The following is a 24,615-nucleotide window of genomic DNA, read 5'->3' on the forward strand; positions in this document are numbered from 1 at the left end:
TAGAATGTTCTTCCCATTCTCCCACTGGTCAGAAATACTGACCTCACAAAGAGAACATCACTGCCCTTCTGGTTAAAAGATTGCTCTAAATAGTTATTTCTCAAAAGAAGACATACAAATGGCTAATAGGTATATAAAAAGATGCTCAACATCACTATCATCAGAGAAATGCAAATTAAAACTAAAATGTGATGTCACCTCATACTTGCTGGAAAGGCTATCACCAAAAAGACAAAGGGTAACAAGTGTTGGGGTGTGGAGAAAGGGAAACTTTTATACATTGTTGGTGAGAATGTAAATTTGCACAGCCATTATGGAAAACAGTATGCAGGTTCCTCCAAAAACTAAAAATAGAATTACCTTGTGAACACAAATCCCACTGCTGGGTATACATCCAAAGGAAATGAAATCAGAATCTTGAAGAGACACCTGCGCTTCTGTGTCCGGAATTGGTGGGTTCTTGGTCTCACTGACTTCAAGAACGAAGCCGCGGGCCCTCGCGGTGAGTGTTACAGCTCTTAAGGTGGCGCGTCTGGAGTTTGTTCCTTCTGATGTTCGGATGTGTTTGGAGTTTCTTCCTTCTGGTGGGTTCCTGCTCTCGCTGGCTCAGGCAGGAGTGAAGCTGCAGACCTTCATGGTGAGTGTTACAGCTCATAAAGGCAGTGTGGACCCATAGAGTGAGCAGCAGCAGGATTTATTGCAAAGAGCGAAAGAACAAAGCTTCCACAGTGTGGAAAGGGACTCCAGCGGGTTGCCAATGCTGGCTGGGGCAGCCTGCTTTTAGTCTCTTATCTGGCCCTACCCACATCCTGCTGATTGGTAGAGCCCAGTGGTCTGTTTTGACAGGGCGCTGATTGGTGCGTTTACAACCCCTGAGCTAGATACAAAGGTTCCTCACGTCTCCACCAGACTCAGGAGCCCAGCTGGCTTCACCCAGTGGATCCCGCACCGGGGCTGCAGGTGGAGCTGCCTGCCAGCCCCGCCCCGTGCGCCCGCACTCCTCAGCCCTTGGGTGGTCGATGGGACCCCCGGAGCACGGGGCGGCGCTCGTCGGGGAAGCTCCAGAGGCACAGGAGCCCACGGAGGGGGTGGGAGGCTCAGGCATGGCGGGCTGCAGGTCCTGAGCCCTGCCCGGCGGGAAGGCAGCTAAGGCCCGGCGAGAAATCGAGCGCAGCGCCGGTGGGCCGGCACTGCTGGGGGACCCAGTACACCCTCTGCAGCCGCTGGCCCGGGTGCTAAGCCCCTCATTGCCCGGGGCCGGCAGGGCCGGCCGGCTGCTCCGAGTGCGGGCCCGCCAAGCCCACGCCCACCCGGAACTCCAGCTGGCCCGCAAGCGCCGCGCGCAGCCCGGGTTCCCGCTCGCGCGTCTCCCTCCACACCTCCCTGCAAGCTGAGGGAGCCGGGTCAGGCCTTGGCCAGCCCAGAAAGGGGCTCCCAGTGCAGCAGTGGGCTGAAGGGCTCCTCAAGTGCCGCCAAACTGGGAGCCCAGGCAGAGGAGGCGCCGAGAGCGAGCAAGGGCTGTGAGGACAGCCAGCACGCTGTCACCTCTCACTCCCATGCTCACTGTAGCACTATTCACAATAGCCAAGACAGGGAATCAACCGGTGTCCATCAAGGATGAGTGGATAAAGGTATCCATTCACACACACACACACACACACACACACCATGCCCACCACAAATGATTCCTTTTTAAAATAATGAAACTGAACATTTCCATCATCAAATCTACAGCCTTGATGTCATAATCCTTAGTACTCACATGTATTTTGGCGCTCTCCCTTCTGTAATTAAGCTTGTCAAGCTCATCAATTAAATTCTATCACTCCATGGAAAAACTGGGGTTTTTTTGTTGTTGTTTTTTTTTGGTTTTTTTTTTTTGAGACGGAGTCTTGCTCTGTAGCCCAGGCTGGAGTGCAGTGGCGCGATCTCGGCTCTCTGCAAGCTCCGCCTCCCGGGTTCACGGCATTCTCCTGCGTCAGCCTCCGGAGTAGCTGGGACCACAGGCGCCCGCCCCCATGCCCGGCTGATTTTTTTTGTATTTTGTATTTTTAGTAGAGACAGGGTTTCACCCTGTTTGCCAGGTTGGTCCCAATCTCCTGACCTCGTGATCCGCCTGCGTTGGCCTCCCAAAGTGCTAGGATTACAGGCATGAGCCACCGCGCACAGCCCTGGGTTCTTACATTTAATGGCAAAATAAAAACTTTCCTGGAATTCAAGGGAGCAATGTGAAATGCTCATATTTGAGATTGTTTGTCTCTTCAAATTGCCCACTGGAAATATTGATGTAGAAGAACTCCCTGATCTTCTTCAGATAATCAAATTAAATTGTATGGATTTTCACTGATTTGTGTATTGTGTTGTTTGTAGACGAGGTATCCAACATTTCATTCAAGCCACCCAAACGTCAACAGTGCCTATCCACAAATAGAGTGCCTTGATTTATTTTTAAAGTGCTAGTATTTTATTTTTTATTTTTTAATTTTTGAGATGGAGTCTCACTCTGCCACCCAGTCTGGAGAGCAGTGGCGTGATCTCAGCTCACTGCAACTCCACCTCCTGGGTTCAGGTGATTCTCCTGCCTCAGCCTCCCAAGTAGGATTACAGGCACCCAACACCATGCCCAGCTAATTTTTGTATTTTTAGTAGTGACTGTTTCGCCATGTTGGCCAGACTGGTCTCCAACTCCTGACCTCAAGTGATTCGCCCACCTTGGCCTCCCAAAGTGCTAGGATTACAGACATGAGCCACTGTACCCCATCCAGAAATGCTATTATTCTAGAAAGTAGTTATCATGTAATTCTGCCCATAATGATTCATGATGGAATTCCTTCCATAAGTTTCCTGGGTACTAAAAATGTTGGTAGGTTAAAATAAATTTCCTAATTGAAAAGCGTACAAAAAATTGTACCACATGCTGACTTAATTGGCATATTCTGCCATCATTTCTATCAAGATAGATAATCAGAAAACCTAGCCAAGACACCATATTCATTTTCTTAGGATTCTTTCAGAGGAGGAACATCTCTACCTTTGATAGACTCTTCCACAAAGAGTTACTCAGTCCACCAGTGGCGGCAATTGAAATAAAAGCCTCACCATTATCCCTTATTTCCAGTAGTGGGACTTTATTTACTTTAGCTCATTTTAAGGAACCTGTAGCTAAATCCCATTGCCATCCTGCCCTATCACCGTCAAGCAAATAGCCAAAATGGAAGGATGGTGCAGAATTCTCAGAACTCCCTTAAGCACATTGTCAGAAGAGATGGACCAGTCAGCTTTTATAGGTTCCTCATTACTCAAGATGTCACTAAACCTTTGTCAACAAGATAGTTCTATTGACTTATTAAGGGAGTGATTTCTAAAGACTTGCCTTTAAACCTCTGAACCAACTAAAGTCTATAAGAAAATAGAAACATATTCTTAGTGTTTGTCTGCATCTACTCACTCACCTTTTAAACATAAGATTCAGCACTTTCTAAAATTGGCTGATCACTCATTTGCCTGCAAATGTTTAGATTGACAGTGCACTGGAGTGGTCCTGTGGTGGTTGTTTACAGAGTTATTTCTCCCCCAGGGGAGCCCAAACAGAAGAAATTCACAGACTCTCCCAGCCATCAGCATAAAGTAGCTCTCTAAACTTCCTGAGGAATTGTCAAAGCTACAAAATTAGAGAAGCAACGACCTTTTGGTATGGAGACTACATCGTTTAAGATAAGTGTATTTGTCAGGGCCCTAGCAAGATACAGATAACATACTCTAGGGTAATTTGAGGTAGGTTTAGTAAGGCACTGTTCACAACAGTGTGAGCAGGAAGTAGGTATACTTCAAGAGATAGTGCAGTAGCTTGAAACTAGTGTTGGTGGAAATGTAACCACTCTTAGTCTCAAAGGGCTGAGAGAAGGGAGCAGTTATTGGAAAGGTTATGAAGAGAGTTTATAAAGAGGACCATGTTGAGAAGAGCAATCACCTTCATCAAAGGGCTCATCAGCCCAAGGCAACTCTTCAGGGATGGACCTAAGGAAATATTGATCCTGGCCTCACTCATTTTCTTCCCTCTGATCTTCTGCCCTTAGTTAGTCTTCTAATAACTTCCCATAGGTTGGAAAACCTAGAAACCAGAAGGCAAGGGATCTCAATGATGCAGTCCGTCCAGTGAGCCTTCCTGAATAAACGGAGGGTTGGAAGGGTAGACGGTGGATGCAGAGAGAATAAAAGAAGTGACTTCACTAGTACAACCCAGGGAGAGCCTTGCAAATGAACCGTTTGTAAGGATTGAGCAGGAGGCAAGAAAAATGTGTGGGAATAATATCAGGGCTTAGTCCTTTGGAATTCCTGCCATCATCTGTCTTTTGGATGGAATTACCCTCAGATAGTAGCATAACAGGTAAGTGTCTTGACAAAAGCCTGTTCTATGTCTCTCTTTATTATTCACTAAGATCTCATAAAGAAAATCCAGGTAGGCGTTTGGAAGTTAAAAATTTATTGCCATCTTCAGCCATTATCGAAACACTGTGATCAGAACCTGAAGAATGATGCTCTGAGTATAGGGGGGTGGAGAGGAGAGTGAAAAAATTCAGGCCCAGGACTAGGTCAATAGAAGCTCACAAAGAAGATGGCAATAATCATGAGTCTATGTTTACATTTCTATGTGTTTATAATACATCCACAGCTAGATACCTTAAATATTATTTGTTTCCCTTTAATCTCTCTTTATGATATAAACAGAATAGCTCATTTTCTTTAGGAAAAATATTATTACCACTCACATACATTCATTTACATAGGTTGTGTATGCAGGTGCACATGTGTGTGTGTGTGTGTGTGTGTGTGCATGCCTTTTTGCTCTTTGGCTCTCAAATTGGTATAACAAACATTGTTGTGGTAGTTCTTTATACTCCAATCTCCTGAAAGACAGGAACTGTTGCAAACCTCTCCTATCTCCATCTCCAGTACAGAGTTGTGCACTTATTGCACTGGCCACCCTTTTCATAGCTACACAATACATTTCTACAGACTGACTTGTTTACCAGAATTCTCAGTACATGTTTCAGATATCCTGTCTGTTCTGGTTCCCAAATCCATCACTTACTTGATCTGTGACTTCTGTTTGAGATGGGTGAGACAAAATGTGGCAACCTGTTTACTTTTTACTCTAAATACAGTTCATAGGAAATGAAAAGATCAAAGTATGTGCTCTGAATACAAAAAAAAAAAAAAAACCTACCAGAGGTTTGCTCTCCACATTTTTGTCTTGTTGTTTGCACTTTTAAAGGAATAAATGCAGGTATAATAAATAAAACTCTAAAATAAGTGAAAAAATGTTCTGTATCAGAGATTTGTCTTTATCCTGGTCTGGGACATAGAAAGACTAGGTTCTAGCACTATGTTTTCCAATAATTTGCTGTTTTATCTTGGGAAAGTCATTTAACTAGTCTGATGCTGGGTTTCTCTGATGATAACTGAAGAGGGTAAATGGGTGGATTTGCATATGAGATTTAATGCTATTTTCAGCTCCAAAGTTTTGCTTGTAACATAAACTAAATAGCAATAGGAGAAATGCATGCACAAAGAAAAAATAAAAAAGCATTAAGAAATAGCAACAAATTATTGGTAATCAGATGTTGATAATTATAGGATGCCATCCAGAGTCCTAGAAGAATGAGGCCATAACGGCGAAAGCTTAGGAAATAACTGCCTATAAAAGTGAATGAATAAGGTCCCTCCTGACAGATGTCAAAAATTGAGAAGCAAAGAAAGCATTGAGTGATGGATGAGACTGAAATTAAACCTAAGGTGATGCTGGAAGAGATGACTAATGATGTGAATTTCTTCAGCTTTTGTCAGCTAAATGTCATGGCATTCCTGCTAAATCGGTACTGCAAGCTTGGCATTTAAAGCCCATGAACTACCCTGGAATAGAGCAGATCCACTGCACCATCATATGCTTCATTTGGAAAGGGTTATGATAAGGACATGTAAGTTGCTACAGCCACAACAAATATAGAATCTTTTCTTTGAGGACTTCTGGATAGAGAGTTGATGAGGGAGGGGCTTTGAGGAACCTAATTTTATTCAGAAAAATCTTTGCTTCTATAGAGGGAGAAAGATGTCATTATCCCAAACGAAACCCTTATATATTCAGAACCCATGTAATATAAGCATGGTTCAAAAAAGAAACAAATCAACAACATAAATAAGCGAAAACTCGTGTGGTTTTCTAAAAATTCATGTAGAGTGTCTAGCTTCAGAGTCTACAAAAAGCCTTAAAAACATTCCTCTCTTTGCCCACTCACTCCTACCATACCCTGATACTGTTTCAAAGTATTTTGCTTCACAAGTCAAACTGCAAACCAGCAATTTTCTTCTCTCCCTAACTTATTCCCTTTCTCTCTCCTCTTTCATCACATAGCTAGGAGTAACTTTGCTTAAGCATGAAAGAATATCTTCCTTTTAGGAGTTAGGGAAGAAGGAACATTGTCCTGGTAATTCCAAAGTTCTCTTTGCTGGGCTGCTTGAGGATGGAGACTGAATAGTACCCCTTGATCCATGAGATCATCTGTGCCTAGCGGTACATAGAATTCATCCTAGAGGGCTAAAATGAAAAGAAGCTAATGAAACCTCTAGTTATAGAAGTGTGTGTAGGTTGAGGAAGAAACAAAGGATGTTGAGGAACCGGAGGCCAGCAATTAATGTCCCTTGGGCTGAAGCACTGGGAGGTGAGGACAGTGCCCCTGGAGCCCAGTGGGAACTGGAGCTCAGAGTAAGTTCTGCCCAGCAGCAGCTGTAGTCAAGGAAGGCCCAGCTCCAGGAAGAGACAGGATCAATGCAGAGGACTTGCGGGGAAGGCGCCCCCTGCTTCTCATGCCCACTTTTCTCCTGCCCCCTGATCCCCAGTCATCAATTAGCAGGAGAGCCTGGGTGACAGGGTAGAGCGGGCTCAGCCTCACAGGGCACAGAGCAGGGAGAACAGAGTCAAGAACAGACAGGCAGAAAGACAAACAGAACAACCAGTACAGCTACCTCCTACTTACATAAACATCACTGCTTAGCCAGCAGTCCTGGTTACTTCCTAATCACTAATTTTATTCTGCCGAGTAGAATCCCTTATTTTTTTTCCTTACTTCTTAGACTATATGCAAGGCAGGATCTCAGTCTGAGCTGGAAGAAAAATACTCTAGGAACTCCTGTGAAGGAAAATGCGGAATGCACTTCATACCCACACCAGGCTGAGAACAGTCTGATAGCCATGGTGTGTCCAGGATTGGTTCCTTCCAGTGGGTTCTTGGTCTCACTGACTTCAAGAATGAAGCCGCAGACCCTAACAGTGAGTGTTACAGTTCTTAAAGATGGTGTGTCCAGAATTTGTTCCTTCAGATGTTCAATGTGTCCAGAGTTTCTTCCTTCCAGTGGGTTCGTGGTCTCTCTTATTTTAGGAGCAAAACCACAGACCATCGTGGTAAGTGTCCCAGCTCATAAAGGTAGTGCAGACCCAAGGAGTGAGCAGCAGCAAGATTCATTGTGAAGAGTGAAAGAAGAAAGCTTCCACAGCATGGAAACGGACCCAAGGGGTTGCCGCTGCTGGCTCAGATGGCAAACTTTTATTCCCTTATTTGGCCCCACCCACATCTGGCTGATTGGTCCATTTTACAGAGCACAGATTGGTCCTTTTTACAGAGTGCTGATTGGTACGTTTTTACAGAGTGCTGATTGGTGCGTTTACAATCCTTTAGCTAAACACAGAGTGCTGATTGGTGCGTTTACAATCCTCTAGCTAGAAAAGTTCTCCAAGTCCCCACTCGAACCAGAAAGTCCAGCTGGCTTCACCTCTCAATAGCCTGCCCATCAGCTGTTCTGTTGCCCTGTAGCCTGCTCCAGATTATCAGTGAAATCACCGCAGCCAGAGACCCTGTGAGTTCCCACATATTTGATACATTTATTACAAGATTTTCTCTCTTAGAACTTGACATTTTTCAGTGGGTGTTTTGCATGGTTCTGAATCAACTCCTTTATCCTCTAAGGTCTAGAAGTGGACTGAGCTTAGAGCTTATAGAGTTTCCATCAAGGATCAGAGAGATTTAAGTTTAGGGCTCAGTGCTCACAGGAACCCAGCCATGAGCTAACATCAATGTTGTTTCATCTTATAATATCTATTCTGAGATTTGGGATGCCAGTTTGGGTACCCTAATCATCATCATAGTAATATGTTCACAGATTAAGAAAACACAAATTCCTTGTTTAAAACAAATTACATATACATGTCATTTTTGGATTACCTTTAGCTAGATATAAAGTTGGCTGTTGCACATTCCAAAAATTTATAGAGTGAAAAATTTAACCTGGAACAGTTAGGGAATAAATAAGGAAAAACATTTAGGTGTACTGAATCTGTTTCATTTGCCAAATTCCACTTTTATAAACACACTGAAAGTGAGCTCAGATTCACTAAATATTGATTGCCAGCATAGCAAGAATTTTACTTAAAGATTTCTCTTCTTGTGTTGATGAATCTGTATCAAGCGTTCTAATATTTGGCAGCTAAAAGGAGCAGAGTGCTCTGTAGCCTTTTGAGGCTGTTACTCACATCCAGGCAGTAGTGATTGGGCATTGGTTCTTCCCAAAAGTGGAGATGGTCTCACTAGCTTTAGCTATTAGGAAGGGTACTGTGTTAACTCTCCTAGGAATGTACACTGCTCCATTTTCCCTGTCTGGAATTCTTTAAAAGTTTTTCTGTTTTTTTCCTTTGTCTTGTTTTGAAACCTTGATAATCTCGCCCTTCATTAAAATCTCACCTTCCTCTTGTCTTTTCCTCTTGTCTCCAACATCTACTTCTTGTCTCCTTTGCTGGGCTCTCTTTTATATTCTGCTGATCCCTAATGTGGACAGCATGTAAAGCTTTTTCTTTTTTTCTTCTCTCCTCTCTTTATTCCTGCAGGCCACTTGCCACAGCTCTCTCCAACTCCACACCTTCCACTGTTTCTTTAACCTCAGCTTCTCTTCTCGGCTCCAGCTCCACATTTCCAGCATTCTGGGGATGTTTTATAGTGTTCATTTCCTAGGACTCCTGAAAAAATTACCAGTAATTTGGTAGCTTAAAAAAAATTGCAAATGTATTCTGTTGCAGTTCTAGAGTCCAGAAGCCTGGTCTGCTTCTCTGGGCCAAGCCTCCTTCTGAAGACACCGAAGGAAAATCCCTAGCTTTGGCTTTTCCAGCGTCAAGAGCAGCCTTGCATTCCTGTTACGGTGAGCAGTGGCTGCCTGTATTTTGGTCTCATGGCCCCTTCTTCCATCTTCTTGGCCAGCAGGAAAGGATCTTTAAATGGCTCTCTGTCTGCTGAGGGGGTCTCCCCCACTCCTCTCTTCTGTTTGTGTGCCATCTGCCTCTGCCTCTGTCTTATAAGGATACATAAGGGCCCATGCCGATCATCCAGGATAAGCTTCTGGATCAAAATTTTTAACTTAATCACATTCGCAAACATTTTCTTTTCTTTTTCTTTTTTTTTTTTCCCACATAAGCTAACACCCACGTTCACGTTAAGATGTGAATATCTTTTGGGAGGGGGGCATTTTTTAACCTAATAGCCTTCCCTCCGGGTAGTTTTGAGCATCCTAATTTCAATACATAGTGGACCTTCTGTTTCCATGGGTTCTGTGTTCGTGAATTCAACCAACTATGGATCGAAATTTTTTTTTTAAAATGGATGGTTGTGTTTGTACTGAGCCTGTTCAGACTTTTTTTTCCTGTTATCATTTCCTAAACAATGTAGCACAACAACTATTTACTTAGCGTGAATGCTGTACTAGGTTTTATAAGTAATCTAAAGATAAAGTATACCAAAGGACATGTGTACATCATATACAAATACTATACCATTTCATATCAGGCACTTGAGCATCCTTGGATTTTGGTATTAGCAGGGGGCTCCTGAAACCAATGCCCTAGGGATACCGAGGGATGACTATACATGACTGATTTGAAGACTTTTGTATTTCTAGTATTGGTGTTTCAATCTCCTGGCTTGAAACCTCAGTCACCTCTCTCTCAGTGCTTGCATTTACACACAGTCACATTTTCCTCGCACAGTCCTTCTCACCTGCCCTTGTTTCCTCTCTTCCTATTGTTACCAACTTAGTCCAGGTCCCTATTTATTTATTCTTAGTCCACTGAAGTAAACTCTTAATAATCTTGCTGCCAGTAGTCTTCTTCATTATAAATGCCACTACTAGGTACAATTTTCCTAAATCAATCTTTGATTGTGGCATAAAACAAGCCTCCCAAAGCCACCTACCTGCCTGGAGTCACAGTCTCACTTAGCCACATGAGGCTCAAATCTTCTAGCCTGGTATTCAAACATCCCACTCTATCTTTTAATTTGCTTATAAGCCTGCTCTTCTAGTAAACCCATTACTCAAATTAAAGAGAAACTTCCATTTTCCAATTTTTGCCCCCCTTTTTTATTATTTATGTTTTTTATGAAAAGGAGCCAAGGTTTTCTTTAAAAGAATAAAATATGTTCTATGCCATAAATTCGATACATGTCAAACAGTTAAGAAAAGCATTTTATTCAAGATTGGTGGCTGGGCCTGGTGGCTTGTTTCTGTAATCCCAGCACTTTTTGGGAGGCCAAGGCAGGCAGATCCTTCAAGCCCAGGAGTTTGAGACCAGGCTTGGCAATATGTCAAAACCCTGTCTCTACCAAAAAAAAAGTTGGGTGTGGTGCACACCTGTGATCCCAGCTACTCAGGAAGCTAAGGTGGGAGAATCACCCGAGCCTGGGAAGGTTGAGGCTACAGTGAGCCATGATCAGGCCACTGCACTCCATCCTGGGTGACAGTGAGAGCCTGTCTCAAAATAATAATAATAATAATAATAATAATAACAACAAGAGTGTTAAGACTTCCTGAAAATTAGAATAGTTGAAACCTCTCCTCCAACTCTTCCTCACGTTCAATTTCCCATATCGTTCTTCCTCCTCTTCACTTCTGCTGTTCTTAAACAACCCATTTCACATGGCCCCTCCTTTTTGAAGTCCCCTCTGGTTATGACGTCATGCAGTGATCTTTTCTTCCTCTGAACAACCTAGTTCTTATTGACACGGTTCTTGTAGTGCTTTGCACTGTAGTTATTTGTGTCAATTCTTTTTAACCTTATGAGATTTTAGGTTCCATGAACAATGTTACTACACCATATTTTCTAACTTCCATTTTCCCTTTGTGGAATACTGGCTTACACATAGTAAATACCTATCAAAACACCTGGTAAGTAAACCAGTGAATTATGAAATGGCTGGTTTCCCTTTGGTTCTTTCCGGTTAAGTCCTAGCACCATGTTTACTACCTTTGTCCCCTTAGTTCCAAATCATGAATAAAGCTAAAAAAAAAAAATCCTACACTTAGGTATCCTTTGGCTATGGCCTTGAACTCTTTAAGAAAGCTCAGAAACAATGAGGACACTGTCAGCTACCTCATTTCAATTATCAAGGCCTGGGGGAAAGTTCTTTATTGATAGTTTCTGCACTGTCCTAATGTTGCATCATTCTCCAGAAACAGTTCTTTGCTAAAATTGGACATGCAAAGATTACTTTTCTATCTGATGAACTTCAACACCCCCATCAACAGTTACTAGAGTCACTTTTGTATGATGGTACAGATATTGCATAGCTGTTTTTTATAACTGAAAGCATATGATCAGAAAAAGAGGCCATTACCAAGAATTATTCTCTAGGCTGTATGTTAAATCTAAAATCAAATTACAGTTTAATCGACTATTTCATAGTAATTGCAGCATTTTTAAAAAGGAGTGACACAATTATTTAGGCAAGTGATGTAGAGGATTAAGTCCAATATGTAATTTAGAGAAGAAAGAAAAGGAGAGAAATGTGTCTCTCTTTCCTTATAACTCAGAAGTGATAAAAACAACAGTAATATTTGAATATAGTCCCTTATCGTCCCTCGTGATAGGACAAACAATTAGTAATTTTCTGTGAAATTTGGAACCACATTTATATCTTATTTGCCTAAATGACAGGTGGGGTACACTGGTGCAGAGTAAGGGACAATGGGATTTTCCACTGGAATAGCCCACACCTAACCGTTGGCCAATACAGGAGCCAACAGCCACATGTAGCTATTGAGCATATGAAATGAGGCTCATCCAAATTAAGATCTGCTGTAAATAAAAATAAGCACTGTATTTTGTGGAGATCTTATAAAAAATGATGTAAATTATCTCTTCAATACCATCTTATATTATTAGCTTTGAATTGATAATATTTTGGAGACATTGGGTTAAGTAAGCTATATTGTTATAACTAATTTCAGCAGTTTCTTTTCACTTTTTAAATGTAGCTCTCATTATATTTCTCTTGTACAGTGTTGGCCTAGACCATGACTCTATTTATTTAAACAATTGCCCAATATACATTTATTGAATTATAAATCCATAAAGTGCCTCAAAAACCTATTGGAATGACCCAACATGAACATCATGAAATGAGAATTAGATACCAATGTTCAAGTAAGGTGAAACAGGTAGTTTTCCTGAACTTAACTGCGTTCATTAAGAGCACTTCTCAGGTTACTTAGCATATCTTTTCCATTTGCTCCATAGAATCATATTAGTCATACATTTTCATCTTCAATGTTCAGATGAGAACACATCTGGAGCACAGTAAGGAGGACCGATTGAGGGTCACACAGTCAGTATTGGCAAAACTGGGCCCGAAACACAAATCTTTGTCTCCAGATCTTTTATCTTGAGTTCATTGGCATTAGGACTAAAGTTTAATCATGTGTTGCATTAGTCAAGGGCCTACAGAAAAATAGAACCAAAGGGATCAGAGAAGGTGCATGGGGTCCTTTAAGGACACTGAGGATCTCCTTCCAAGTGTAGCTGTTACAGCCCTGGGAAAGGGTGTACCCTGCCGCCTCTCCTAGGGTGGGTGAGCAGGTCTCACACAATAAATCCTCTCTCTAACATTCCAGTCTCCCTAAGCCTTTGGGTACCTTCCTCTATGGTATACCAAGGCCTCTCTGGCATTCAGCTTTATTTAATGCAGGCCACCTTTTCGTTTGTGTTTCAGCCAACTAATCAAACAGTTGGAACCTTTTCTAACCCCATGAGCTACAAGGTTGAATCTAAAATTTCTGCTTGGTAGGCCCATGTCAATACATTAGGCCTGGTCTAATTTATGTTTCTTCCATTATACCACACCCTTATATCCATGCTTACATATATTCTATGGATTTTTGTCTGTATAAACTGAACAATCATGTAGTTCTTTTGGAGTGTTGCATATCTATTCATAGTTCATACTTTGTACTTGAGTCTAGTTATGGGTCTAGAAGTAAAGAAGGGAAGCAGAAGTAGGGTTGTGAAAAGAATCGGTAGTATTTTGAAAGGCAAATACCTCAGGGGAAACCATTACAGTTTTCTTGGGTAAAGCAGGGTGAGCATCTCCAGACAGGGTGGAAGGGCTGCTTCTACCAGGAAAAAACTTTCACTCGAATTTTAGGGGTTCCGTGTCCTCACCTTAATCAGAATCTTCTCATATGTCTCTATTCCAAATTTCAGGGTCTTGTTTCTTCCCAATTAATGCCTTCACTTTAAAGCAGACACCCGACATGGTTGGGAAATTCATTTAGTGTTGTAAGTCAACCACTTGGAGGAAAAGACTCTGGTTTGGTTTTCAGCAGCAATTTCAGCTCTGCTGCTACAGAACATAAAAGTTTTTTTAAGGGCAAACATGGAGACTTTCAAATCTTTTATGCAGCTCTTGATCTGAGAATTTATGTCCCTGAGCTTATCCTTTCGTTTCTCCACTTTGTCCATTGACATTAGGGCAACCAGCCAATCTCACTCATCACGCTTATTAGTTTGACAAAAATGTTCTGAGATATCAAATACATGATCACCAATCACCAAGACCTGGGTTTTTTGTTTTTTTGGTTTTTGGTTTTTTTTTGTGTTTTTTTTTGAGACAGAGTCTCACTCTGTCATCCAGGCTGGAGTGCAGTGGTGTGATCTTGGCTCACTGCAAGCTCCATCTCCTGAGTTCATGCCATTCTTCTGCCTCAGCCTCCCGAGTAGCTGGGACTACAGATGCCTGCAAACACGCCTGGCTAATTTTTTTGTATTTTTAGTAGAGACACGGTTTCAGTGTGTTAGCCAGGATGGTCTCGATCTCCTGACCTCGTGATCTGCCTGCCTCAGCCTCCCAAAGTGCTGGGATTACAGGTGTGAGCCACCACACCAGGCCAGACCTGGGTTCTTATAAGTGTTTAATTAGGAGCATCCAATGGTGATATTTTGTGTATATTTGCTGCCACGTCATGCTATGGATTATCAATGCTTTTTTTACTACTAATTCCTAAAACCCTGAAAGTAATTTAGAGAAATCGCCTTTAAGTTTCCATTCTCCCAGAATAACTTTCAGTACCAAAATCTGATTAATCAGCATTCTCCAGAAAACTAGACCCAATACAATGAATATACGTATATACACACACACGTATTCCTATATCTGCATACATATAATATAACATATATGAGCATTTGCATATTGGTTCATGTGTGGCTTATGTGAATTGAGGGCCTTGTAAATGCTAAATCTATAGGGCAAACTGGCAGGCTGGAAATTTAGATGAGAGTTTATGTTGCAATGTTGATTCTGAAATTCACATGGAAAGCCAGACAGACTGGAGACTCAGACAGGGTTACAATCATTAGGCAGAGTGGTTTCTTCTTTGAGAAACCTTAGTCATTGCTCTTAAGGCCTTCAAGTGATTGGATGAAACTCATCCATATTATGGAGAGTAATCTGCTTTACTGAAAGTCTGCTGATTTAAAAAGAATCACATTCAACACATTCCTTCATAGAACATCCAGACTGGTATATGACCAAACAACTCGGCACCACAGTCCAGCCAAGTTGATACATAAAATTAACTATATCACATGCCTTTAATGATAGAGGTTAAAAAGCTTATAACTGAGTATTTGTGTATTGGCTTCAGCAAATTACTTCATAGAACATCCAGACTGGTCTGTGACCAAACAACTCGGCACCCAGCCAAGTTAACACATAAAATTAGCTATCACATGCCTTTAATGATACAGGTTAAAAGGCTTATAACTGAGTATTTGTGTATTGACTTCAGTCATTAGAAACAGAGGATACCGTAAGTAGTAGTTGCAATATGATTGTCAATTTTTACCGAAAAACCCACCTCCCTGGATTATGGTGATGAGAATTTAGAAGTCTCAGAATAGTCAGAAAACAACAGCTAATATTGAGTGCTTACTAGGTATCAGGGGTTATATTAAATATCGTGTATTCGTTAATTGATTTTAATTCCCACAAAAGCCCTATAATAGTTGCTGCCATTTTATTTTTAAAAAGATGCACAAAATGGCTGAAGAAATTATCCAAAGTTTTGAAGCTAGGAACTGGTAGAGCAGGAATCAAACCCAAGCAGTTTGATTCCTGAGCTGATGATCTCAGGGAAACAAAGGAGAAAGCGTGTCAGCCCCCAAAATACTTGTGAGTCTAGTGGAAAAGGAAATTATCAGTGTTTGCAGATTAACCTTGATAAAACATAAGATTCAGGTGCTCTCAATTATAAAGCCAAATCATAATTTCAGCTTTGCAAAGCACTTAAGGAAAAATGAACATACTATTTATGAGCTACAGGTGGAAATATAGACATGTCTTATTAAAATTAGAGATGTAATACTTCCATGCTATATATAGCATATATGCATATACTATGTGTAGATGTTTAACAGTAAATGGTTAAGATGATGGTTAAGCGTGTGAACTATATCTCCAGAATGGAAAAACATAAACTTTAAAGAGTAAAAACAAAAAGAAAACAAAACAAAAGCCCCAATGCAAAAAAGCTAGGAGGTCTAATATTCCCTTTGATAAAAAGAAGTGCTTTTAGAAAATAAAGGTCAACAGTGCTCATTCTTGGATTTTGTTTGAGCAACTAGAGAGGAAAGATGAAAAGAGAGAGAAAAAAAAACCTCTAGTTTTGAAGAAAATCCATTTATATAAGTTGTATTGAGTTGTTTTCTGTGATACAGCCTAACCTAGCTGTTACACCAGCAGACTTCCAGAAACCATCGCTCAACTGTGTTGTTATTTGGCTTGCAGAAAATAGGTTGGAGTCTAAAGCAGGGCCTTTAATGTCATTCTATTGGATTTTGGAATTCTGCTCTCCAGTTATTGTTCTTTGTTGCCAGTCCAGAGGTATAAAGTGACTAGGCGTCTGTAGCTCTACCTAGTGGCAACTTCATTCTGCTGAGAGGTGACATTCTTTCAGCATCCAGTTGGAGGGAGACATGTTTAGAAGCTGCTGAGAGAGAATATTCAGAAGTGCTAAAATGAGGCCTCGCTAGTGTCACAGAGGCTTTTTTTCTGGGAGTCTGACTAGGGATCACATGTGTTTTAGAGCCTAGGTTGTTAAGCAGCTCGTTATATATGATATTTTGAAATCCCTTCACTAATTATCAAGAGATAATTTTAAGCATCTACTACAAGCAGAGCGTGCTACTCTACTGAGAGCTGTAGGAATTCAAACGTCTTTTTCTCTTTTATTTCTCTGCCTGGCAAGACTTTTCATCCATCTGAATACTACTCAAATGTCACCTCCTTTGTAAAGTCAATCAACCCAGGAAAGCAATGTTCTCCCCCCAGTCCTATCCACCTACAGTCCTTTGCACATACATTAAATATAGCACCATCATTTTGTGGCATGGTTATCAGACAATGTCAAGCTCTCCATTTAGGACTATGTATCACTTAGAGAAAAAACATATATTCTTCATGTAGGCATTCCCAGAGCCCAGAGATACTGGATTTTGCCTTCTCAATATTTAGATACAGTAGAGTTCTCTGTTTTGTCTTTTATTTCATTTTAATTGGGGAATAAATAAAGTAAAAAGAGGCAGGTGTAGTGGCTTACACCTGTAATCCCAGCATTTTGGGAGGCTGAGGCAGGATTGCTTGAGGCCAGAAGTTGGAGCTAGTCTGGGAAAGACAGTGAGACACCCATATCTACCAAAAAAAAAAAGAAAGAAAGAAAGAAAGAAAAGAAAAAGCCAGTCATGATAGCATGTGCCTGTAGTCACCTGTAGTCTCAGCTATTTGGGAGGCTGAAGCAGGAAGATCATAGGAGCCAAGAATTTTGAGGCTGCCATGAGCCATAATCATACCCCTGCACTCCAGCCTGGGTGACAGACTAAGACCCCATCTTTAAAATAATAATAAAGTAAAAAGAGAGAAGGATCAGAATATGTGAAGAAAAATTTGGAAAACTGCAGCATCTAGAAAATATGTGATTTTTAAAAGTATATTAATGCCTAACAGAGAAATAGAGGAAGAAGCTGTCCATTTTTGAGAAACTACAATCAGTAACAACAATAATGGGCAATTAATAGCTGCAATTTGTTGAATAGCTGCCAGTTCAGTATGTGACTTCTGTAACGGCAATTCCTTGCAAGAACCCCATGAGGTAGGTGTCATTATCCCAATTTAACAGATAATAAACAAGGGCACATTAGTTCACACAACTGAATATCTGAATCATTTTGGAAGATTTAAAAAAAAATTATGGTTGGGCCTTATACCAGAGCAACTGTGATCAAGCCTGCTCTGCTAGTTGTGCAAAAAGTTCCCTCCTGCTCTATTTCCAGAGTCGTTATAGTGGAGATATGGATGAACAGCCAGGGAAAATATTTCCCAGCCTCCTTTGCAACTTGGTGAGCCAAGCGAGTTAGTGGAACCTGAGCAGAAGTGATGTGTGTCAGCTCTCAAACTGCACATGCCCGATGACTCCACGAAGCAATCTACCGCTTACCTTATTAGAACCTAGACATGGCAATCGAGCCTTGACCATGCTGGTGATTTAAAGGCCCAAAACAGTAACTACTGGCCACATGTGGCTGTGTAAATTTAAGTGAATTAAATTTAAATCAAAGGACAAATTTGGTTCCTCAATCACACTAGCCATTCTTCAATCACTCAAGTGCCATCTGTGATGAGTGGCTATCGTATTGGACAGCATGGAGATAGACTTTCCATAACTGCAGAAAGTTCTCTTGGGCAGCACTGCCCCAGAGGGTGAAGTAGCCCCCAGGATGTTACAGGAAAGAGCCTGCATCTGCTTGAATCTCCATGTGTAGAGATCCACCTTCTGATCTAGACCCTTGGACTGTTATATGACTAAGAAAGATTTTCTTTTAATAAATCATAAAATTTAGGGGCCCTATTTGTTGTAACACTTAAGACCACCTTAACTTTCAAACCAATAGAATCTAATTTTCTGAAGATGGTATCTATACCTCAGTATGTAAAAAAAATATAACCCAGGGACAGGAGTGAAAGGAATGGCATCAGCAAATTGTCAGACAGGCAGCTCCAAGCTCCTGTCCACCCACGGAAACATCAAACATCAAATAGCAAACAGAACTGGTCAGGAAAAGCTTTCAAAGAACTCTAGAAAACATACAAAGGCTTATAGCAACCAAGGGGATGCTGAGCCAACAAAAAGACCACTTAAAAATGGTAGGAAAGCTCTATGACATTTTTACTTGTCCTTGTTCCACTCCCTTTCTTGACTTGGCAGCATTCAGGAAAACAGAAGCCCAGGTTCCCAGTGAGGGCCATTGGTGCCTGATTCTGGAAAGAGTAGAGCAGAGCAGAGTTTATTGGCAAATTATTGTGTATGCCCGTTCTAACTTGCCCAGGAGCTACCTGAAGGACAGATGCAAGGTGCTCCTCTGTGTGTCACATAATCTGGAATTTACTGAGGCCTGAAAAGCTGTAGGCATTGCTCAAAAAACACTAGCAACCCACAGATGCATGGAGCAAAAGATTAGGTGGAGACATGCAATAGGCCATGTAAGGCCCTGAAGGAACAGTGAGGTAGAGTTTCTTTGAAAAATTTGTGCATTCAAAAGCAGGTTGTATAAGAGAAACTTTAGAAAGCCATGCACATGCTCAGAGATGCCCTGAGAAGAACCTCAGCTTTCAGATCACACTCATCCCTCAGCTCAATGCACAACTCCTAAGTGTTGAAAGAATTCTCTAGCACAGGGATGATCTGCAAAGATTGAGAGTGATGTTTGTTTGTTTGTTTCTTGTGTGTGTGTTCTGTTTTGTGCTCTCTCAGTCTCTCTCTCTCTCTCTTTATTTCTCTCTCTGTCTCTCTCCTGTTGAAGGAAATCTGCTAAAACTAGCTGAACAGCAGTTAGGGAACAGAGATTACAGTGACCACACATGATAAAGAACACAATCTTTAAAAAATAATTTTTAAAAGTTACTAAACGTGTGAACTACTACTGCTGTCGACAATCAGAAAAAAATAGCAAAACCAAAGGAAGGGAGAGTATATGATTTACAAGGTTACTACATTATGATATTCAAAAGTCCAGCTTTCAACAAAATATCAGGAAACATACAAAGAAACAAAGCCATCGTTCCTTCAAAGGAACACAATAAATTGTTATTTATTATTCCAATAAATTACAGAAACCATCCCTGAGGAAGCCCAGACATGAGACTTACTAAATATCATTAAAGAGCTAATTGAAAACATGGACAAACAAATAAGAAAAGATCAGGAAATTATATATGAAAAATGACATTGTTAGTAAAAAGATAGAAATTTTCATGTAATGTATACAGAGATTTTGTTGGAGATGATGAAAAAGTTTTGGGAATAGTGGTAATGGATGTACAACATTATAAATGTCATTAATGCTCCTGAATTTTCCACTTAAAATGGCTAAAATGACAAATTGTACATGAATTTTACCATCATATATCATTAAATACCAAAATGCATTTGAAGGTTCACAAAGGTTCCTTTGGAAATTTATTTTACACACATGCGAAGTTGTTCCCTGTTACTAAGCAGTGATAGGATTTAAATGATTATCGCGAGGAGTGCCTGATAGAGTTCTTAGCATATACGTAGTCTGTTCTCAATAAATAATTCTTAAATTGTGTATAAATGCAAAAATTTTGACTAAACCACAGACATACACATCTGGAGTCTCTAAGGAATGGCCAACATTGGCCAAATTAGATCACACTGACATTAGTTTCCACTCTGTCACACACTTGCACAGATACACACACACACGCACACATTTTATTTCTTGCCTAATTCTTCCAATTCCATTTCAAGTGTGACAGCAGTACAAGTATAGGAACAATTAGAAGAGGATAATTGGACATGGAATCAAGTTGTAAAGCAACAACGTTGTCAAAAAAGGAGTGTTTTAGAAGTTCCAAACAGAAGATGATTAATGGTCAAAGACCAAAGTTCACATGCAGATAGAAATGAGAGAAAATGATATTTTGAATGTGGCCGGAAAACAAAAGAGAATGGGGAATGTCTGTAATAGCAACAACTGCACATGTAGAAAGAAAAACTTAGAAGATTTAGAAAGCTGTAAAGCTTAGAGTTAAGGGTAAAGTGTATACCACTATATTTTAGTATATAACCTATAGAATTGTAAGCGCTTTTAATATGCAAAAATAACAAATAGCACCAGGAGGTAGAAAAGTAAATAGAATAGGGAAGACAAAATATTGTTAAACACTTGTAACATTCTAGCAAAGTACTGAGCTCAAGAATAAAATTTAATAAATATTTGACCACTGAATGATATATTAGTTCATGAATTCTTAACAAGTGATAAAACTATTCATTTAGGGCTAAAGCAGTGGAAAATAAAAATATCTCCAAGAGAAGCCATGATTTATGTCATCACTGGCTTCAGTAATACATGGCATGGAAATGGCAATGGAACACTGGAGGCCAGGAAAGAGGGGAACAGAGAACCACCACAGGATACCCAGGAGCATGAAATTGGGATGAGATGGAAGTGACAGTGGCTTCCTGGAGAAAAAGGATAGAAGTTGATGATTAGAAAACATATTGAATAAGGATAAAGCTGGACTTTTTTGAAACAAAAGAAGCATAGTTAAAATTATAGTATGCCTGAGGCCAGGCACGGTGGCTCACGCCTGTAATGCTAGCACTTAGGGAGGCCAAGGTGGGCGGACCACCTGAGGTCAGGGGTTCAAGAACAGCCTGGCCAACATGGTGAAACCCTGCCTCTACTAAAAATACAAAAATTAGCTGGACATTGTGGCGCACGCCTGTAATTCCAGCTACTTGGTAGGCTGAGGTGGGAGAGTAGCTTGAACCCAGGAGACAGAGGTTGCACTGAGCCAAAATCGCACCATTGCACTACAGACTGGGTGACAGAGTGAGACTCTGTCTCATTAAAAAAACAAAAAATTATAATACACATGATCTTAATTACCAGTAATTTTTAGAATTTTAGGATTGTAAGCTGATGCACACTGGTAAATGATATTATCATATCTTCCACTTCATTTCTGGAGGCTTGGAAATATATGAATTGATATTCCTCAAAGGGAAGAAGATAAGGATTGAGAGTAAATCAGGAATGACTTTTAGTTGTTTTGTTAAATAAATAATTCATCTATGCAATTACATCTTTCCATCCACAGAGTCAGAGACAGTGCTGAATATAGATTATAACAAATTGGTGAGGGGAACACAGACATATCAGCGCAATTAATAGTAGTAACAAAAACATGGCATGAGAGACTTTTTCAGAAAATATACAACACAGGTTATTAATATAGGAATTCCAAGGGTTTCTATTTCTTCCCCTGCCCCACCTTTTTTAGAATATTATACCTTAAGACAGCATGTCTGGTTTAAAACTGAAAGAATGTGAAACCCTTGGGAATAGCGATACACTTCAATGACAGGACTCAGGCTGATGCTGGGCAGAACCAAAATGTCTTTGAAATATCCAAATAATAATATTTCTGGTAAAAATATATTTTATATGCCTTACTGTCAAAAGCTATAAATACAGAGTTATTCTACAGTTATTAATGCCATCATGAATATATTTTTGCTTTTTTCCAGTTCCTTAAGAAAGTGTTGTCAACAGCAATTAAAGAGCCTTGTGCTTATTTCACTTGGGAGAGCAAATGCACAAAACCTGAGCTAATCTCAAGTCTGGATTTAACAGTAAGATTAATTTACTTGCTCCTGAGCCACATGGAAGGTTTTATTATGAAGCAAGCTCTGAAAGAATTTCAGCTCAGTATGTCATGCAAAATGTTTAGACTTTTGTTTACATACGCTTTCGTAATTTACATAACAAACAGGAATATAATAAACTAGTCCAAAATTCCAAGGAATCAAAAATCCAGCTCTGTGGCTATTGGAGGATAATCCATGAATTCCTACAACACTGGAAATGTTCAGTAAATATTATTCTGGAGGAACATGATAATTAAATATCAATAAAATTTCTGACAGCAAAATGGAGGGTGACATGGAGATTTATTACAGGTCATTTCTTCAATAGTGTTCTGCATTTGCACAAACTCCAGTCTTTCTTAAATAAGGGTGTTAAAAGGCTGTAAGGCACCTAAGGGAATGGGAGCAATCTCACTGAACCTAGAATATTCTTTTATGAAGTCTTTTGTGTCTTGTTACATGATTTGTTTTCTTTAGGGGAACTAGTCAAACTCATATCATATCTCCATGTCTTCTGCTCAGAATTTCTGTGTACAGCTTCTTATCTTAAAACACTTGAAATTGCATCTCTATTTTGTGAGAAAGGAAAATCATGTTCGTGAGGGTTTAAGATTCTGTATTTTCTGAAGAGATGAGACAGTACAGTTTGAGCATCCCTAATCAGAAAACCCAAAATTCCAAATGCTCCCAAATCCAAACATTTTGAGCGCTGTCATGATAACACAAGTAGAAAATGTTACACTTTTCCTCAGGTGATGGGTCACAGTCAGCACACAGACACACAACATACCGTTTATCCAGCATCCTCGTGAGGAAGGTGCCTCCTCATCCGTAGAAGACCCGTTTCCTGGGTCCCTCCACCACTTCCGATGTTTCTTCTTACTTAAAAAAATTCAGTGTACAGTAACCTTTTAATCAAAACACAGCACCGTAGGTGGAGACTGAAAGCTGCCATGGTTTGCTGTTGCTGTTGCTTAAGAGCTGATACAGGTGTCCGATGAGGCTACTGTGCTTCCTAGTTACCTTGGACACGTTAGTTTTTACTGTTTTATTTTCTGGCATATTATTTACTGTTAAGTACTTACATGTGAATAAGTATAAGAACATGATTGCTTATTGGTAGCATGTAAATCCAGAGCCAAGAAGGATGGTGGTGATAAACAACCACAGGTGGTCCACATGCATGGCTGAGACAGTGACACCTTTGCTTTCTGATGGCTCAATGTATAAGAACTTGGCTTTATGCACAAAATTATTTTTAAAATTATATAAAATTACCTTCAGGCTATGCATATAAAGTGTATTTAAAACACAAACAAATTTCATGTTTAGACTTGGGTCCCATCCCCAAAATATCTCATGATTTATATGCAAATATTCTCAAATCCCCAAAAAAAAAAACTACCCAAATTGGAAACACTTCTGGTCCAAAGCATTTTGGATGAGAGATACGCAACTTGAGGTAACTCAAGGTGAGGCCTTGAAATTTCTGCTACTCCCTCCCACAGGCCTAGAGAATATCTCTCTTGAAGGTTCCATAATATGCCACCCAAATTCATCAAGAAAAAGTTCTATTTTCCAACTTACAATACAGGAGCTCAAGTGGCATTTTTCACCAGTCCCACGCAAATTTTCATTTTTCATGTTATAGCTGTTGAATTTACTCATAAAATAGCAGGATATGTCAAAGAACTGACTCTGCATATCTCATACCATCAAAATAAGCCATTCATTAAAGGCCTTCTCTATGAATGCAGAATGTAGCCAAAGAATCAAAAAGGGCATCAATGTAAAGAAGGCTGCTGGAGGTTAAATGACACAGCCAGGATTTGAAAACATCCTTGCCTAGCATTGTTGTAGAAATCAAGGCTGATCACAGAACAGAGAGATAGGTTAGTAGAAAGAGTCCAAAATATTAACAGAGACTCAGTCCGAGGTGATTTGGAAAAATATTTTCTTTGAAAAAAATCCTTTGCTGTCAGAATTGAAATTCATTTCTTCATGTTGATAAGATCATCAGGTTTTTAGTCCAGCTGTAGCACCCAATGGGGCCTTTTAAGTTTAACAAACCCTTGGGACTCCCAAGACTATTACTGGCAACAATTGTCCCCTCTCCACTCTGAGGGATACAGGACAGGAACCTGAGCTCATTCATGAGAACATCAGTCCTGAGGCCCCCTCTTCTGTGGGAGTTGTCATCATGAGAGTCTTCTCAGCCATCTGGACCCTGTTTTCTCTGGCTCGCCAGGTGAGGGCTCACATGTGAAGGAAAAGACATGGACAGAGTGCAAAGACTTCCCAAGCTTAGAAGATTCATGAGCCACAAGAACCAAAACCTTTGGTAACAATTCTATGGGCCTAACTAACAGCGTCTCTGCAAGAGACATGCCCAGTGGAAGCAGTCACCAGCGGCAGGGAAGTGCAAAGCTGTGATTTCCCATGAGGTGTTCATTGTTCAACTGCAATTTGCCAACCAGGGGTCATTTTTACCACAAGAAATATTGCATATAG

The 24,615-nt window shown here is 40.4% G+C and overlaps 1 long non-coding RNA gene across 1 annotated transcript in view; it reads left to right on the forward strand.

Annotated features, from left to right (window-relative positions):
- Positions 1-7,756: 7,756 nt before the first annotated feature.
- Positions 7,757-24,615, forward strand: part of LOC107971387 (uncharacterized) — a 68,597-nt gene continuing 51,738 nt past the window's right edge. The window contains exons 1-2 of the long non-coding RNA XR_001714342.2: positions 7,757-7,911; positions 9,125-9,243. This is a non-coding gene — a long non-coding RNA (uncharacterized LOC107971387). The remainder of the gene's footprint in view (positions 7,912-9,124; positions 9,244-24,615) is intronic.

This window comes from Pan troglodytes, chromosome 12 (assembly GCF_028858775.2).
Source record: "Pan troglodytes isolate AG18354 chromosome 12, NHGRI_mPanTro3-v2.0_pri, whole genome shotgun sequence".
Taxonomy (NCBI): domain Eukaryota; kingdom Metazoa; phylum Chordata; class Mammalia; order Primates; family Hominidae; genus Pan; species Pan troglodytes.